General features: G+C 48.5%; 1 protein-coding gene across 1 annotated transcript in view; it reads left to right on the top strand.

Annotated features, from left to right (window-relative positions):
* GTF2A1L (general transcription factor IIA subunit 1 like) overlaps positions 1 to 16976 on the top strand; it is a 1760055-nt gene that overhangs the window by 319658 nt on the left and 1423421 nt on the right. The gene's annotated exons all lie outside the window — the stretch shown is intronic.

Below are 16976 nucleotides of genomic sequence, written 5' to 3'. Positions count from 1 at the left end.
AAGCCTGCCGTAACAAAGTTTGATCATGTTTGATGATGAACACGTCATCGGGATACCAAATTAGACTACACCCGAGTGCTGAAGAAAGCCGTAATGACGGGCCAGTGAATTTCCAGTACTTGACGCCCCACCCCACTTCAACTTCAGGAATTGTCTGTGGGGTGAGAACATCAGCACTGCTAGGTGTGCATCTTTTTTCAAATTTGTTTACAAACTTTTTAGTAGCATTTTTTCGAAGGGATTGTGTCCTCCGACGTATTCCTTATCTTTGATGATACGTTTCCAGCTTGCTGGCTTTGGAAATGTTTTCTGTAGAGGGCGCAGCGCGTCGACGTCCGCTGAGTCGATGTCCCTCGACGACCACCGTATCGGCGCCGACGTCACCATGACCATAAATAGCCACGCGCTGCGTCCGTTGCTCAGTTCCGTTTTTCCGCGCTTTGTGGGGCCTCGGAACGTCGTTGCTCAGTTCAGTCAGGATAACCCTATATCTACTCGAATAAATGAATAAATACCTACTCGTTCTCGATGGCATCTTCATCGGAACCGACAACGCCGCGATCCGGCTTCAAGAAATGTCGAGACTGCGGTAAAAAAAAAAAGATCCACACAGGATCTGCTTGTGGTGCTTGGGAGCAGAGCACCATTGTTCGGAGTGTCAGGACTGCATGTCCATGACGGCGAAAGCCTTGAAGGAGTGCAAGGGGAAGCTCGAGAGAGGTAAGTCAGTCAAAACCTCCTCAAAGGTTTCTTCGGCTGAGTCGAGGCGTTCGTCTCCTCGCCGTCAAACATTCCCATTCTAGATCTTGAAGTAGCTCCTACCATTCGTCGAGATCAAGACACTCAAAAAAGAGACGTCGAAGATCCCCTTCCTCGCAGTCTTCTGTTTCCCCTGAAAGGTTCTCCTGTCCCACAAAACACAGCTCTCAGGCTGAGTGGGAGGAATTCAGAAAGAAAATGTTAAGCATCTTCGAGAAAGCAGCCTCGACCCCCTCGAAGACAACTGAGGGTGATACCCTGGGTGAAAAACCCAAAAAATAAAAACACAGCGAGTCGCAGCACCCAGCGAAACATTCCACCCGAGAGCGCCACGAGCCATCGGGTAAGAAGGCACCATCTTCGCCGTCGTCTAAGATTCCTTCCATGCAGCCTTACAAAGGAAAATTACATCTAATTGGGAAACTCCTGAAGTTATCCCTGCGGTCAATAAAATATTGTCAGCCAAGTATAGGGTAGCGGCTGCTGACCCTGAATACTTATCAAAACACCCGACTCCAGAGAGCCTGGTGGTTCAAGCGGCAACTTCATCTAGCAGTAGGACCGCTTACCCTACTGTCCCACAGGATAGAGATGACAAGAGGTATGATTCTATGGCCAAGAAAGTCTTCTCTGCTTGTAGTATGGCGTTAAAGTCCATCAACGCCAACTGTACACTCGTCGGGTTCAGTCACACACTGTGGGAGTGTGTTTCATCAGCCACTGACTACTTACCCGAAGGAGAGGAAAAGGAAGCCTTCCTTAAGATTATTAAAGATGGCAAAGATGCCATGTGCGAATCCCTTCAAACTGGCATTGATTCCGCTGACGGTATCAGCAGGGCCATGCCGGCAAGTACAACAATCCGCAGGCATGCGTGGTTGCGAAAGTCTGGCTTTGCTCCAGATGCACAGGCCAGACTTTTAAATATGCCCTTTGAGGGCTCTTCACTATTCGGAAAAAAGGCCGATGACAGTCTGGAAAAGTTGCAGACTTCTAAAGCAGCAGCAAAATCTTTAGGAGCTGCTATCCGCCGAACTCTGTTTCGCCCCTCAGGAACGTCTGGGAGAGGAAAGTCCTTTCGCTATTATTCCGCATTCGGGAAAGGCAGAGGACAGCCGGCTCAGAGGCCAAAGGAGATCCACCCGAGGTGGACGGGTCAAGGTACTAAGGCCGCCGCAGCAGGTGCCTCTTTACCCTCGGCATCTGCATCAGCCGCCCCCAAACCACTCTGAGGCCTTTCCACACAATACACCTGTAGGGGGCAGGTTAACTCACCCATCTGACGGAATGGCAGGCTATAACATCAGATGCTTGGGCATTGGAGACAGTTGCACAGGGTTACTGCCTACCCTTTCTACACATCCCTCAGTCATCCACCGGGGAACAGTTCTCTAAAAGTTCCAGATCCGCTCCTCTTGCAGGAAATTATAGACCTGCTAGAGAAAGGTGCCATAGAACCGGTGTGATGCTGGAAATGCATCAAAGGGACAGGGCCTCTGAATCCTTGTCCTTTACTACTTTTTATCGTGTGTTCTGTCATGTTTTCTGCCCAGGAGTGGGACTCCTGGCAATGCAGCTCTCTTTTGGTTTGGTGAACAGACCCATGGGATACCCTTATGGCACCTGTCATGATCACTGCTTCCAAGGAGTCAGGAACAGCCCAACATCCTTGGAAGCAGGCCCCTAACCGTTATCTTAGGCACCAGCCGGTCCCCACTGGGACCTTTTGAACCTTGTCCTGGCGCCGGTGGCACCAGGCTCATCAAAGTCATCGGTCCCGGCCTTGGAAGCGCCGGGCTCATATTATGTATGAAGATGCTTGGGTGGACTTACCTGCAGCAGACCATGCTGCTTACTTACCAGCCACTTAGAAGTTCTCTGTGAACAGGAACTACTTTCTTACCTAGGTGGGGCAAGCTCCACTCCCTGGATACAGCACTGGAACTCTTCTGGAACTGGAACTCTTTTCTTACCTAGGCGGGGCCATGGAGGAAGACGCCTCATCACTCCAAGGCTATTTAAACCACACCCGATAGATGAAACGTGCTTCGCGTTATTCTGCATCTGCAGCAGAACGCTCACCGAGTCTGTTCCAGCCTTTCTTCTTTCGATCCTGAACCTGCAAGAATTATACTTACCATTCCTGTATCCAGTCAACAACAGCACCTGCAAAGACAAGAAACAGGTTAGCAAGCCAACCTTTACACGCAGTGCTTACTCACCTGATCCATCGGCTGCGGCCATTTCTTCACGCTGCACCTCCGCCTGTGAAGACGAAAGCATTATTACTTACCGGCACTCCGCGAATTCCGGATTTCTTCACGCTGCATCGCCGCCTGTGAAAACAAAAGAAGAGACATTAGACAGGTATTTACTTACGCCCATCGCGCTCATCACAATAGAACGCCTGCAAATACTCCGGCGTCTCTTCAGCACAAACTAAGCAGCAAGGGAAAAAGACAGTTTGAGCGCTTGCATTTACTTACTCATTTCCAGGCGCTTCGCTCCATCTTCCATCTCCAGAGTCCTGCAAGACAAAAAGGGAAAAGCATTATACAGAGTCCTGTTCACTATTAACGTGCCACGCACCTAAAGACTATAAAGACTAAAAAGGTGTCCGGAAACTCACCGCTCGTGCAGTTAACGACGGTAACGATCCTCTGAGTTCAAGAGGCCTATGTTTCACCAGTGAAGGAACTGGCAACGGCACCCTGCACCAGACGCAGATGGAGAGTCCAGCATTCACCTATCTAAGGTGAGCACGTTGACCTGGGGGCTCTACGGAGAAGCTAGGAAGAGAGGGAGAGAGGGACATTCAACAACCCAGACCCTTAACCCCCATATTCTTTCACCTGCAGAAACCTCACCCTTCGAGTTCGACACACAGTGAGAAGAGGTTCGACCCCAGAAGCCAATCGAGTCCTGCACATCACTTTTCGAGTCGCAGACACCTTCCTGCCAAGACCAGCGCCTCTGTGGGAATCAGGCGAGCGTTACAGCACCCATGGGTAGCGGTACAACCCTGTGCCCCTAGTGTATGTTTTTGGGCACCTGTGGGTGGCCCACAGAGCAGGGTATGGGCTGGTGGCAGCTCCATGCTGAATTTGACAGGTGCTCTGGGTGTCCTCCATTTTGGGATCCCAGGCCCTGCCATTGGGATCAGTTGATTCCTGATAGGAAACAAGATGGCCCCTGTGGCCTCTTGCTTTCTATTGCCTGTTACCTTGTTTCCCAAAGTCCTGGGAAGCCCTGACTCTGTCCCTTCCCCCTGACTGGCTTTTGGGTGGAAGTTCCATATATGGTGGTGTTGTGAAGGCCCAGCTAGACTGACTGGAGCCTTCCCAGTGACTATGTTGTGGGTACCTCCTGTGGGTGGGACATGGGTGAATGGAGTGTGTGACCAATATACACTCCTTGTTGTGGTTGTCTGGTTTCTGGCATGAGACAAAGACTGAGACAGACCTGCCCGAAACTGGCCTGAATGCAGTGTGTAGTGTTGAATGGCTGGGTACTTGTCCCAATCCACATTCCTTGTTGTGAGTGTCTGAAAGGGAGGAGTGTGGCCTGAATGCACTGTGTGCCTGATTGGCTGACTGACTGCATGAATGCCCTTCTGTATGATTGGCTGCTGAGTGTGTGCCAGCAGTGTGGATGAGAGACAGAATAGTATATCTGGGGACCTCTCACCACTCGTAATTGTTCAGAAGCGTTCTGGAGTTGAGTCTCCACTTTAAGAGTAACTGGAACTGCTGATCCTCGACGTCCAGTTGGAAGAAGACTTGCTGTTGCACTTGCTTCGACCGATCCGAAGGCTGCCGAAATCGTCGAAGACTGACCCGAGAGAGGACCTGGTAAGGTGCCATCTTCCCGTGCTCCCAGGGACCATCGAGCACCGCTCCATCTTTGCCGAAGCGCCCTGGAAGACAGACCCTCGAAAGGCTGCCGACCCGAGACGGGACCGCCGAGGAGATCGAAGTGAAGCACCCGGACGTCGCCGCCGTCGACCAGGGTTCGCAGGTTTGTGTAACCGCTGGAGGCCCGTCGAAGTTGTGTTGCCCTGCCGTGGGGACCACTTGACGCCGTGCCGCCGACGACCGGAGCCGCCCACTCTTTTGCCTAAGAACATTCGAATCGAAGGACTCCCTCGTCCGCACCGTCGACCGCTTTATCCTGCCGGAGAAAGTCGAGGACGACCAACGCGCCGAGGTGAAACCTGCTGGTGGGTTTCCCGCCACCCGAAGACCACAAAGACTCGAACATCTCGACGCCCTTGCTGGGCCTCCGTCTCCACAATCTTTGCGGTCCAGAACTATTGTCACCGAGGTGCCCCGCACGCCTCTGCCTTGCAGGACGCCGACGCTCTGACGAAGCTGCCGCCTCATCGACGCCGTTCTACCCTGTTTGTCGTCGGACGTTCGACGCCCCGTGTCTCCCGCTTGAAAGGGAAGGCATTCAAGAAGGGCCGTGGATTCCCCGCCGCCGAACGCCGAGTTCCTCGACGCTTCTCAACGCCTCTCGACGATCCGTGACTCCCGCTTGAAAGGGGGCCGCTCAAGAAGGATCTGTCCGCCTCTTCGAAGAACTCGACTTCACCAGGTACATTGGGGGGGTAAAAACATTATAGGAGGGAATAAGACTTGCAGAACAATATATGGACTGGGCTTGTGCTATATCTTTATTTTACAGGTTGCCCAGGTGGGGGGGGATCTCCACACAGAACTGTGTCTAGTGGTAGGGGCCAGTATTCTGCCTATTGCTCAACCATCTTATTTTCTCTCCTCTCTCTATTGCTAGTTTCACTCTATTGATCTGTGTGATATTGTTACAGTATTGTTGATGCACTTTAATGAGATCTAATACAAAGGGTGGTAGCACTTTAGAATTGTATATATTTGCCATTGTTGATTTTCCTAAGTACAAAGTGAGTTATTATGATAAGTGTACATAACCTTGAATATTGATTATATAAAGACTGTGTTCTAACCAATACAGTGTGTGGACATTCCTTTGTGGGGGCTTGGGGACTACACTGTACTTAAGAACCAGTCTGCATCACCTCCTGAGAAGCTAGGCCTTGATTGCTCGTCCATTGCTTCCGTAATAGAGAATCTTGGCTGGGGTCTTCTGTGCCTCTCTTCTACCATATAGAGAGCAGAAGTACAGACACCCCCTACCAGTCTTTACAACCGGTACCTGTAGCGGACAGGAACAAGGGCTGGTACTCCTCCCCCCCCTACTTACACCAAAGAAGGACGGAGGACTGAGACCCATCCTGGACTTACGAGAATTGAACAAGTTCCTCAGGAAGGACCCGTTCAAGATGCTAACTCTCTCTCAGATTCTTCAGGCCCTCCAGCTCCAGGACTAGCTGGTATCTCTGGACCTTCAGGATGCTTATTTCCATGTGCCAATCCATCTCAAACACAGGAAATACCTGAGGTTCGCAATTGGCGACTCTCATTATCAATTTCGAGTTCTGCCATTTGGGCTGACCTCCGCCCCGAGGGTCTTCACCAAGCTGATATCGGTAGTGGCGTCTACCCCTACCTGGATGATTGGCTGATCAGGGCTGTATCTTCGAATCCAGCCCAGGCCCAGCTAGATTATGTCTGCCACTTCCTTCACAAACTGGGCTTCTCCCTCAATTTAAAGAACTCACAGATGATACCACCACAGAGACTCCAGTTCATTGGAGCGGTCCTGGACACTTCACTGGGAAAAGCCTCGCCACCAGAGGTGAGGGCTCAAGATATTCTACAGATGGTCACCAAGTTTCAAAATGCCCAACGTCTCCCAGCCTTCGACTTTTTGAGGTTGCTAGGCCTCTTGGCATCCTGCATCTTCCTTGTGCCAGAGGCTCGCCTGAGAATGAGATCTCTTCAGTGGGCACTGAGAAGTCAGTGGTCGCAATTCTCAGGGAGAATGACAGATCTCCTCCGGATTCCGGACAAGGTAGCCTATCCAGAGAACATCTTGAAAGGAGAACTGTTTTGGCAACCATGGCCGGAGATAACAGACGCCTCACTCACGAGGTGGGGAGCCCATGCCAATGACTTGACCATCAGCAGTCGTTGGTCTCCATCGGAGTCCAGACTAAACATCAACCTATTGGCGCTGAGAGCGATCAGACTAGCGCTGAAAGCTTTCCTGCCATCAGTACAGGGGAGAAATGTCCTGATAATGACGGACAACACGGTTGCCATGCACTAACTCAACAAAAGAGGAGGCGTAGGATCACTGCCACTGTGCAGAGAGGCGATGCAGCTCTGGTTTTGGGCAATCCAAGAAGGAATCTCTCTATCGGCAGTCCACCTAGCCGGAAAGAAGAACTTGACAGCGGACGCTCTGAGCAGGCATAGCACAGTCTCCCACGAGTGGGAGCTAGCTCAGGAAGTCCTTCAAGAGATCTTCGCCCTTTAGGGAACCCCTCAGGTGGATCTGTTCGCCACAAGCACCAACAGGAAGTGCGATCTGTTCTGTTCAAGGGAATTTCCCACAAGAGGAGCTCTAGGAGACGCGTTCGCACCAGTCCCTGTTATTCCTCAAATTATCAGGAGGTTGAGAAGATTCCGGAAAACCATGATCCAAATTGCCCCGGATTGGGCCAGGAGAACGTGGTACCCGGACCTTCTAGATATGTCCATCTGTCCTCCAATCCGTCTTCCACTCCAAGAGAATCTTCTCTCGCAGAATGGAGGTCAGGTTCTCCATCCAGACACCAAAACCCTCAACCTTCACGCTTGGCTTCTGAAAGGGTGAGGTACAAGGATTGGGATCTCCCTGATGACGTCATGGAGGTGTTGCTTTCGGCCAGAAGGCCAGCAACAAAGTCTTTATACCGCTGCCGTTGGAACATATTTTGCAGCTGGTGGAGGGAAGAGAATATCGACCCTTTTGCATGTGGTACACCAACGGTGTTATCGTTTCTACTCTACTTGGCAAACTCAGGCCTTCAAGTTGGCACTGTAAAAGGCTATCTCGCAGCGCTTTCTATCTTCAAGCACACTGTGGAGGAACCATCGTATTTCAGACTTCCTTTAGTGATACAATTTCTCAAGGGATTAACTAATGTTTATCCCCCAAAACCATTCCAGGTTCCCTTATGGGACTTAAATTTAGTCTTAAACTTCCTAATGGGCACTACATTCGAACCACTTCACTCTTGTTCGCTGAGATTTCTCACGCTTAAAACTGTCCTATTGGTAGCACTAACATCTGCTAGGAGGGTGAGCGAGCTACAAGCTCTCTCCTGTAAACCCCCACATACAATTTTCCACAAGGACAAGGTTGTCTAATTTCCTCCCAAAGGTGGTTTCTGAATTTCATATTACTCAGAAAATTACCTTACCTTCGTTCTACCCTCCTCCCAATCCGGGGAAAGAGGAAGAAAGGCTACACAGGCTGGACCCAAGGCGAGCTCTCAGCTTTTACATCAGCAGAATGGCTAGGATCAGGCAAGCAGACCAACTGTTTGTAGGATACTCGGGTCACAAGTTGGGACTACCCATAACAAAACAAACCATCTCCAGGTGGATTATTTTGCCCATCCTGGAATGTTACAACTGGCAAGGAAAGAGCCACCCCAAAATCTCAGGGCTCATTCAACCAGGGGTATCGCAGCCTCTTAGGCTCTCCAAAGAGGGGTACCGGTCCGAGACATATGTGCGTCTGCCACATGGTCGTCCGCACATACATTCACAAAATTTTACAATCTGGATTCCTCCACTAGTCAAGAGACCAGATTTGGCAAGGCCGTATTACATTCGGCCCATCCCTAAAGGGATACATAACATTCTCACTCCCACCTCCAATTACATGCCACTGCTATGGGAGTCTATCAAAGATAAGGAATACGTCGGAGGACACAATCCCTTCGAAGAACAAGTTACTTCTTACCTTGTAACGTTCTTTGGACGGGATGTTCCTCTGACGTATTCCTTATCGCCCCTCCCATCCATCCCCGCAGTGATACTTCCCTTGTGGTTGCAGCTTACACTCTTTCAAGGTCAATAACCAATTCAGGCATGACTTTTCTTATGCTACAAAACGGAACTGAGCAACGGACGCAGCGCGTGGCTATTTATGGGCATGGTGACGTCGGCGCCGATACGGTGGCCGTCGAGGGACATCGACTCGGCGGATGTTGGCGCGCAGCGTCCTCTACAGAAAAAATTTCCGAGGCCAGCAAGCTGGAAACGGATTATCAAAGATAAGGAATACGTCGGAGGAACATCCCGTCGAAAGAACGTTACAAGGTAAGAAGTAACTTGTTCTTTGCATGAAAATAAACACAACATTCCAAAACGTGCTCAATGCGTGCACTCTCCCCCGCCCCACCTTCGTTCAAACCTGCCCCCTACCCACTCCCTCATCCATCGCATTCGCAGGTCCACTACTCCCTGCCTCCTATTACCAATCTGCATCCTCCCATTTACTTTAAATCTTCTGGTATTTCCCCAGCATCCCTCTTGTCTGATATTTGGCAGCGTTCCATGCCCATCTACCAATTGCCAATCGTTGGCATATCTTTGGACCCCCACTTGACTGCCAGGTCTCTCGTGCGTACCATTGCTGCTATTGCCATCAGTTTGTTGTTCCCCCCTGATCCTTCCACTTGCGCACTAATGTGCAGCAGTAGCATTTTGGGGTCTTTGGGGATCGATACCCTCAGTATTTCTGCTCAACCTCCCCAGGACTCGATCCCACATCCCTGAGAATCGCTGGGATTCCCAGATTAGGTGACAAAAGGTGTCCATAAACGCCCCCCTCCCCCACATTTGAGATGGGTCTTCCTTGCACTTGCCCATCCCGGGAGGCCTGTCCCCCCAGAGAGCTATTCTATGCAGAATTTTGTATTGAATCAAATCTCATCCTCAAGTATATGTTCACTTCCCTTGCTGCCACCATAGCTTCTACCCACTCCTCACTTTCTAGAGTTCCAAGGTTTCGTTCCCATTTTTCTTTTAACTGTGTTAACGGGGGGGGTCAAAAATTGTTTATGGCCTGTTAGAGAGTCGATATCCTTTTCCTATGAAGGGCCTCAGTGAGCAGATGCATTTCTCGGCACTGTTTTCCAGTAAATCCAAATTCTGTTCGCAACCGCCCCCTCCCTCACCCGCCAAACTGTGTCGTTATTGCATGTCTCAAACGTAGGTATGTGTATTCCTCTCCCTGGCCCAGGCATATCCAGGTGTGCATCTTTTCGATCGAGGGGCACCACAGTCTCTTCATTGCAGGATATCTTGCAGCATGTGGATCAACCATCTTGAAGTGTCTGTACAGTATAGAGATGTTGAACTCCTGCAGGTTGATGACCGACCTAGTCTTCTTTCCTCTTCATGAGAAAGAGATTGCTTACAAAGCCGCTCTGCGGTTGAGTTGCTGGTGCAATCGCCCTTTTCCTTGCCAGCACGGCCACCTCTTTGTCCAAAGATGTGTGCCCCCACGTTGACAATCTTATAGGTGTTGGCTCTGCTGTTTGGTAAAACTCGGTGAACTCCCCTGATGGTCTGCCATACCTAATCATCTCCTGATCAGATGTCCCAGGCTTGCTCTCATATCACCTCCCCCACCAACCTTAGTGGCATTTGCGCTGCATTTATCTTACCTACATGACACCTGCGCAGGTTGTCTTGGTGCTCTCCTCCTGCTTCAACCTCTTACTCCATGCCCCCTGGTTGGGAAGAACACATTGGTTTTCTGCTCCTGACCGTACTGTAGAGCTGTCATGTTTGTGTGGGACCTGTGATCTGTAGGATATCGGCTGGAAGAGCAGCCCCTATCTCTTCCGGCCCTGTGGAAAACCTTTGGCAAGAACACTCTTGATTGATGATTGTGCCTTTTCAAGTGCTGTGCAGGTTGCTTTAAACTTTGCTAGTTCCTTCGTAAAAGGTTCCCCAAAGAGCAGTCCTTCACCATCGACTCCGCTTCAGAGGAGGTGAATTCACCTGGCTTGGGATCTATTTTAGTCAGAATGCCAGTACTACTTTCTGCCAAGATGGGGAAAGTTGCGTTCCATAACAGGCATAACACCATCTGTGCCCAACATGACCGTGTCTGAGGATTGATCGGAGTCTCTGTAGCTATCGCTCCCTCTGCCAGGCCCAAAATCTTGGCTACTGGACCGGCTACATCTAGCAGTTTATACTGCTGACCTGTGGGCCATGCTCTGTCAATTCAATTCTTGTGGTCCTTGACGCTTTTCCTCAGGAACGTTAACATCTTGACATCTAGCTGTGAAGTCACTGAAACCTTTCCTTCCATCTCTGGTCCACAGGCATTCTGCTCTCAGGCAGCCACCCACTTCCTTATCTAGCGCCTTTAAGAGCAGGGTCTTCAGGTGTTCCACTACCCTCAGTGATGGTGTTCATATTTTGGATTTGGAGTGTACTAACTCCTCTTTGTTAAACACCTACCCTGCTCCATCCACTTCTGTGGAGTTGTCTTGCGGAATCTCTGTGATCCACCCTTGTAAACTCCCGGACCTGTGCTCTGGCGGATCGAGGGCCCCCTCTGAATCCATCCACTGACTCGACGCAAGCCCTTCCTCTTCCTCCTCTCGCCCTGCTTTTTCTATTACGGGGCCCGAGGGTGTCCTGCGAGGTTCACTTCTCTTCTGCTTCAGATAGCCTCTTTCAGTTGTCCTTTGCCCAGGGGAGGTGGTGGGGGCGCCATAGAGGCCATGAACCTCTTCCTGCCACTCCTGCGACCCATTTCAAGATGGGAGACCACCCCTCTTGGGTGAACCTCCATGTTTTCCAGCCTTAGCTGGATCGGTGCCAGCATGTCCGCCACTGCTCTCTTGATTGTGGTCGCCTCTGACAAGCCCAGGACCCTTTTGAAGCTCGCCACCATTGAGCAGTCCTATACTGTCTTTTCCTCTTCCTCTGATCGCTCGGGTTCAGAGTGTCTAGCGGTCTCCTGCCATCCTCTATGTATTATTTCTTTACTTCCTCTTTTTTTTAGAGCTGTTAAGACTGTCACCACTAGGGGGCCTGGCGGTCAAGCAGTCCGCCTTTTCCACATGGGACTGATCCTGAAATACTGCGCTCAACCCAGATAAGCACTGAGGCTCCCAGCTTCCCATAGTCGCAGCAATTATAATGGCCACCACGGGATGCAAAAGCTACTGTCGGGGCTCTTGGCTCTGTGAAGCAACTGTGGCCCAGCACTCGGCAGTGCAATGGCCTGCGGACCGCAGCAGCGCAGTACTGCAAGCGGAAACAAAGTCCCTTCTGGTCTCCACTCTGCAACCAAGGCTTGAGCGCCCTGCATCCTTACTGCGCACTCTGGAATAAAAACAAGTTCAGTGTTCCAACAGCCCTAGGCCCCAATTATCCACACTCCTACATCGCACAGAGTAAAATGAAGGGCACTTAACTTCTGCTCGAGCAGCGACGAGGTGGGGGGGGCAACTAAGGGAGGAAGCACGGTGTCTAGCTGTTGGAGGAATGTGATTGGTTGGCCAGTGCCAAAAGTTTGTTTGAATGGGCTGCAAAATATCCCAGTGTTGAAGGGACATTTTTGTTTTGGTAACGTTGCATTTTGTTCAGTTTCACATTCTCTGCTCTAGTTAAAATAAAGGAAGAGAAGCATAATGCTTGCCTACTGTCTTTGCATAGAATTACCTGGCTGTAAACTGTCAATTGGTGTGTTCTTAAAGTATTAATTTGATTAGTATTGCAGACCTGCACAAAATAATAGCAGTTAAATATGACTAATTACTGCAATTTACTCTTTACAGCCCTTGTAAATTAGCTAAAAATGTACTAATGTGTTCCGACTTTTTCTTACAAGGTTTAAGTGGCTTTTCTAGATCCTTAACCTTTGTCATATATGTGTACTATGTTTAAAGTACTTGCCTGATTGTGGATATTTCGTAATGCATGGCTAGCAGCAAGACTTCTCCTCTGACTCACTAAGTGAGAACACGTCACACCAGCACTGACAACCCTACATTGGCTAGCAAAAATTGAGTTTTTTTGAAAACACTCTGCATAACCCACAGATCAATTGATGGCCAATGAGCAGAATTTATATATGGAAAACATCCTCCATCTGCAAACCAAACGGAACATTAAGGTCCAGAAATGACATTCACCTCGAATCAAACCAATATGCAAAGCAGAAATTTGGTGGATCAGTTAAACGCAAATGACAAACAATCACATAATCACATGACGAACTGCTAAAGACCTGGCTCTTTAACTCACCAAGCTAAACGGAAACACAACACGGGAGGGAACAACCAAAATAACTCTGATCATTATGATCAGAAACCTGGACACCCAATTGGAACAAAGAGATTATTGCAAACCAATCTATTAGAATATGACCGCTGCTAGACTAACTTAACCAACAAAGAGAAAGGCACAAACCAGGCCCATCACTAACCTTACTAAAACATATCCAATATCCTCCTTATTCATCCTCAAACACCAAACTAAACACCCACACACCTCTACCGCAGCATAAACCTAAGCACTGTAAACTTCACACACTCCAAAACCCAGCAAACAAGAGAAAGCGAAAGCTCTTCCACACACACCATCTCACACACGCTCCTACACCTAACATCTACCAACTACACACAAACAAATCCAGCACACAGTGAGTGGTTTTTCCAACCTGAAGCTACCAACAGCTATACAGAACTATGTAAATAACTGTATTATCTATTGTCACAAATCCCCCTGCTATGTGTATATGCAACTATGAAAACAACTAAGAAAAGTGCCTAGATGCCCTCGGTTAGGTGTGCTATACAAATTGCAAAAATAAAAATCAAAGCGCTCTCCTTCTCGATTTCCCCACTGAGCCCTCCTTCCTTTTCAGAGTGGCTGGAGACCATGAAAATGGTAGCGGCGCACAGTACAAATCACAATAACATAATTTTATAATGTATTTTATTGAGAGAAGAGATCGTTATCTAACCAGATCATACTTTGCTTTGAACTGTATATCTTTAAATGCCCGCTTGGTTGTCAAAAATGGTTTATTTTCAGTCTCATTCAGTATAGATAAAGACTTGGCCTACTGTTTCTTTTTTATGTTAAATCCTATTTGTTCGAATTTATGGTGACATGGAAACCTTAACATTCTTTAGAGTTTGATTTGCATAACAAGGATGTTTAACAGTATAAGGGTAATTAATAATTTCCTGTTATATTTCAAAACATGTCCAGCAGATTGAGCAGAGCACTTTTGAATCATGTGTACAAAACATGTATAATTCCAACCCATTAAATATTTTAACTTATCAGAACCTTTCCAATTGGAAGATAGGTAAAATCCAAAGGCAATGAAAGGACTAAACGCTTTGGCAGAGTCTGCTTTGCTAATATCCATATTAACTTGGGGACTAACCATGAAATCAGCCAGGGTAAGCAGTGTAATACAGTTTTAAAACATTTTGTAATGCATTCCATAGATTGCGTCAGAAGAAAGCGGCACATTTACAATTAAAAATAGACTAAAATCAGCATCAGCCCAACATAGGTTGCAATTATTAGAAGAAATCTCATCAGATTACGGTAAACTTGATATAAAATAGAGTTATGGCAGATTAGTAGCAAAAGAAACATTGCATCCAAATATCAGAAATAAGATGAAGTTGCCAATAACCTTCCCAATCTTTAACAATTCTATTTTCCAATACATTTATATCCTTTATTTCACAAGATCTAGCTGTTACAGTGGAGGTTCTTTAAGAGGAGTATTGGAGGTTTAGAGGGAGATTTCTGAATGAAGGAATCGCCAACGGCTGTTAAAATGTGGGATGACTCGAATAGCATTTTCCAAGAAATCTTTAAAAAGTAAAACTTCTTAATATTAGGCCATGGGGGTGGGCGTGGCTGGCTGCGACTAAGATGGCCGCTTTGTAAGACTCCAGCTGCTCTGGTTGTGATGATCCCCAGCTCTGCCCCAGAGCACCAGTTAAGGAGGAATGCCTCTGCTGGAGGGGGAGTGGAAGACCCTCCTGGAGCCCCTGAGCTGGTTCTGAGGGCCAGCCGACCCTACTGTAGCAGGATTTAGGAGCTATGCGTCCCACCTGTGCGCTCCTCACCAAGGCGCCATCCGCAGGGAGACGGAGCAACTAGGAGCATAGAGGAGCACAAGCCCATCAGTGACATCAGCATGGCTTGGCTCAGCGGCACAGAGCAGGCCTGCAGAGGTGGCTCCTTCTTGTGGGTCTGATCCACATAGCTGGCGGGTTCAGCATGGCAACCACTAGTCAGTGTCCTGGCTATCGAACATGGTGGGCCGAGTGAGAAGAGTTGTACAGCTGGCCTGATTAGTCCAGGGGGCAGCAGTGTTGCTGGGGGGAGAGGGAAGGCGATGCTAGCTCGCCATAAGAAGCAAAGACGGAATTGGGGCATACCTCAGCCGACATTAAGCCCCTCGCGAAGGACCTTCTTGAGTGCATGGCTGCGTTTCAATAATGAAATCTCATTAGCAGTGAAGCAAGAGATTTCAGGGGCAGCGAAGGACATGAAGAAATCCTTGTCCTATCTCTCCAGGGACTTAGGGCAAATAAGGACCAGAGTCTGGGATACAGAAGAGGCCGTACACTCCCTTCAGGAGTGTTGTGCATATTGTAACGAAGCATTATGGACTTTTACTTTAAAACCATTGCGCATGTTTTGAATGTCTTTGATGAATGGCAAACTCTCATCCGAATACATCTTTTTGTCCAGCGTAAAATTGTTCTGATAGGTCTGCCACTATTACGCCTAACTTTTTGTTCTTATTTTAGTGCCAACATGCTCATGTAATTGCCCACTCGATCCAACCTTCCCCACCATCTATTGCTCCATCACTACCATCCCGTTTCTGCTTAAAATTCTAGACTGGCTAGCCTACTACAAGTATATGATATGATAGTTTATTTATAACGCACTTCGTTCCCAGAGGTTTCCAAGCGCCAACCCAGGGTTCGGACCCGTGTTGCTCAATGTCGCCTTGCTTCCAAGGCAAGCACGTTGCCCATGAGCTATCCCCCCCAAGACAACCATTTGCTAGGCGCCGGACGATCAGGCTTACACCTGAAACATAGCACTGAAACCGCATTGCTAGACCTAAAATTCCATATGTACAACATCTGCGACTCAGGGAATTTAGCCATTCTTCTCCTCTTGGTTCTTTCGCCAGCATTTGGCCTCATGGAGCATGATACCCTCTGTCAGCATTTCAGCTCCCACTTCTTGCTTGAGGCCACAACTTGGATTAAATCTTCCTTGGCGGCCGCATCTCAAGAGTAGCCATTGGTGAGGCAGCTGCCAAACCCATTCTGGTACCCCTCTGCGTCCCCCAAGGCTCCTGCCTCTCACCCATCCTTTACAACTTCTACACCAAACCACTCTTCAATCTGCTGGACATCTTTGGGATCATCTACACGAACGTTGTCGATGAGATAAACATCCTCATTCCCAGGCAATCACTGCTCGGACTCTGTTACCATAAGCAGAACATACAGCATTATAGAGAATTGGATGGCCTCCCACAATCTTTGTCTCAATGATGACAAAACAGAATTGCTCATAGTAGGTGCTCCTTTCTGATTGAAAAACCTCAACACAGCCTTCGCCACTTTCAGCATTGATGACTCTCAACATAAAGGTCCTAAAGCATGTTAAAACCGGGTACATCTTTAGGCACAGTTGTCCTTGACCAAACATATCGATGTGCTAGCGTCTGCCACGGGCCATACCGCCAAACTCCTATCCCTGAGTTGACAATTTCTGCCCCCTACCAATTATTTACACTCGCCACAGCTCTCATTAGTAAATTTGACTATTGCAATGTGCTCCTTATGGTTACTACTGCAGCTAACCTGGCTAAACTCCAACTACTACAGAGCAAAACCCTAAATGGTGCACTGGGCCTATGCAGATCAGACCACATCTCTGCAACTAGACGAGAGGTCCGCTGGCTACCCATTAAAGCCTGTATTGACTTCAAAACACTGACTATTGCACACCGCTGCATACACAAAGAAGCCCACAAATGGCTCAACAACATTAACATGAAACAACATGTGCACTCCTTAAGATCTGCTTCCAGTACCACACTAATCAATCCTAGCTACAGAAAGGAGAGCAGGTGGCATCAGCTTTTGTGTCACACAGCTTCCCGTCTGGAAGTCCTTGGCGCTGTCTATTAGAAATGAACACTCCTACACAACCTTACAAAAACTGGTAAAAACCTGGCTGTTCAAC

The sequence above is a fragment of the Ambystoma mexicanum genome, chromosome 4q (assembly GCF_040938575.1).
Source record: "Ambystoma mexicanum isolate Mex_15411 chromosome 4q, UKY_AmexF1_1, whole genome shotgun sequence".
In the NCBI taxonomy this organism is placed as follows: domain Eukaryota; kingdom Metazoa; phylum Chordata; class Amphibia; order Caudata; family Ambystomatidae; genus Ambystoma; species Ambystoma mexicanum.
The sequence above is the reverse complement of the archived record's forward strand: the minus strand, read 5'-3'. Positions and strand labels throughout refer to the sequence as shown.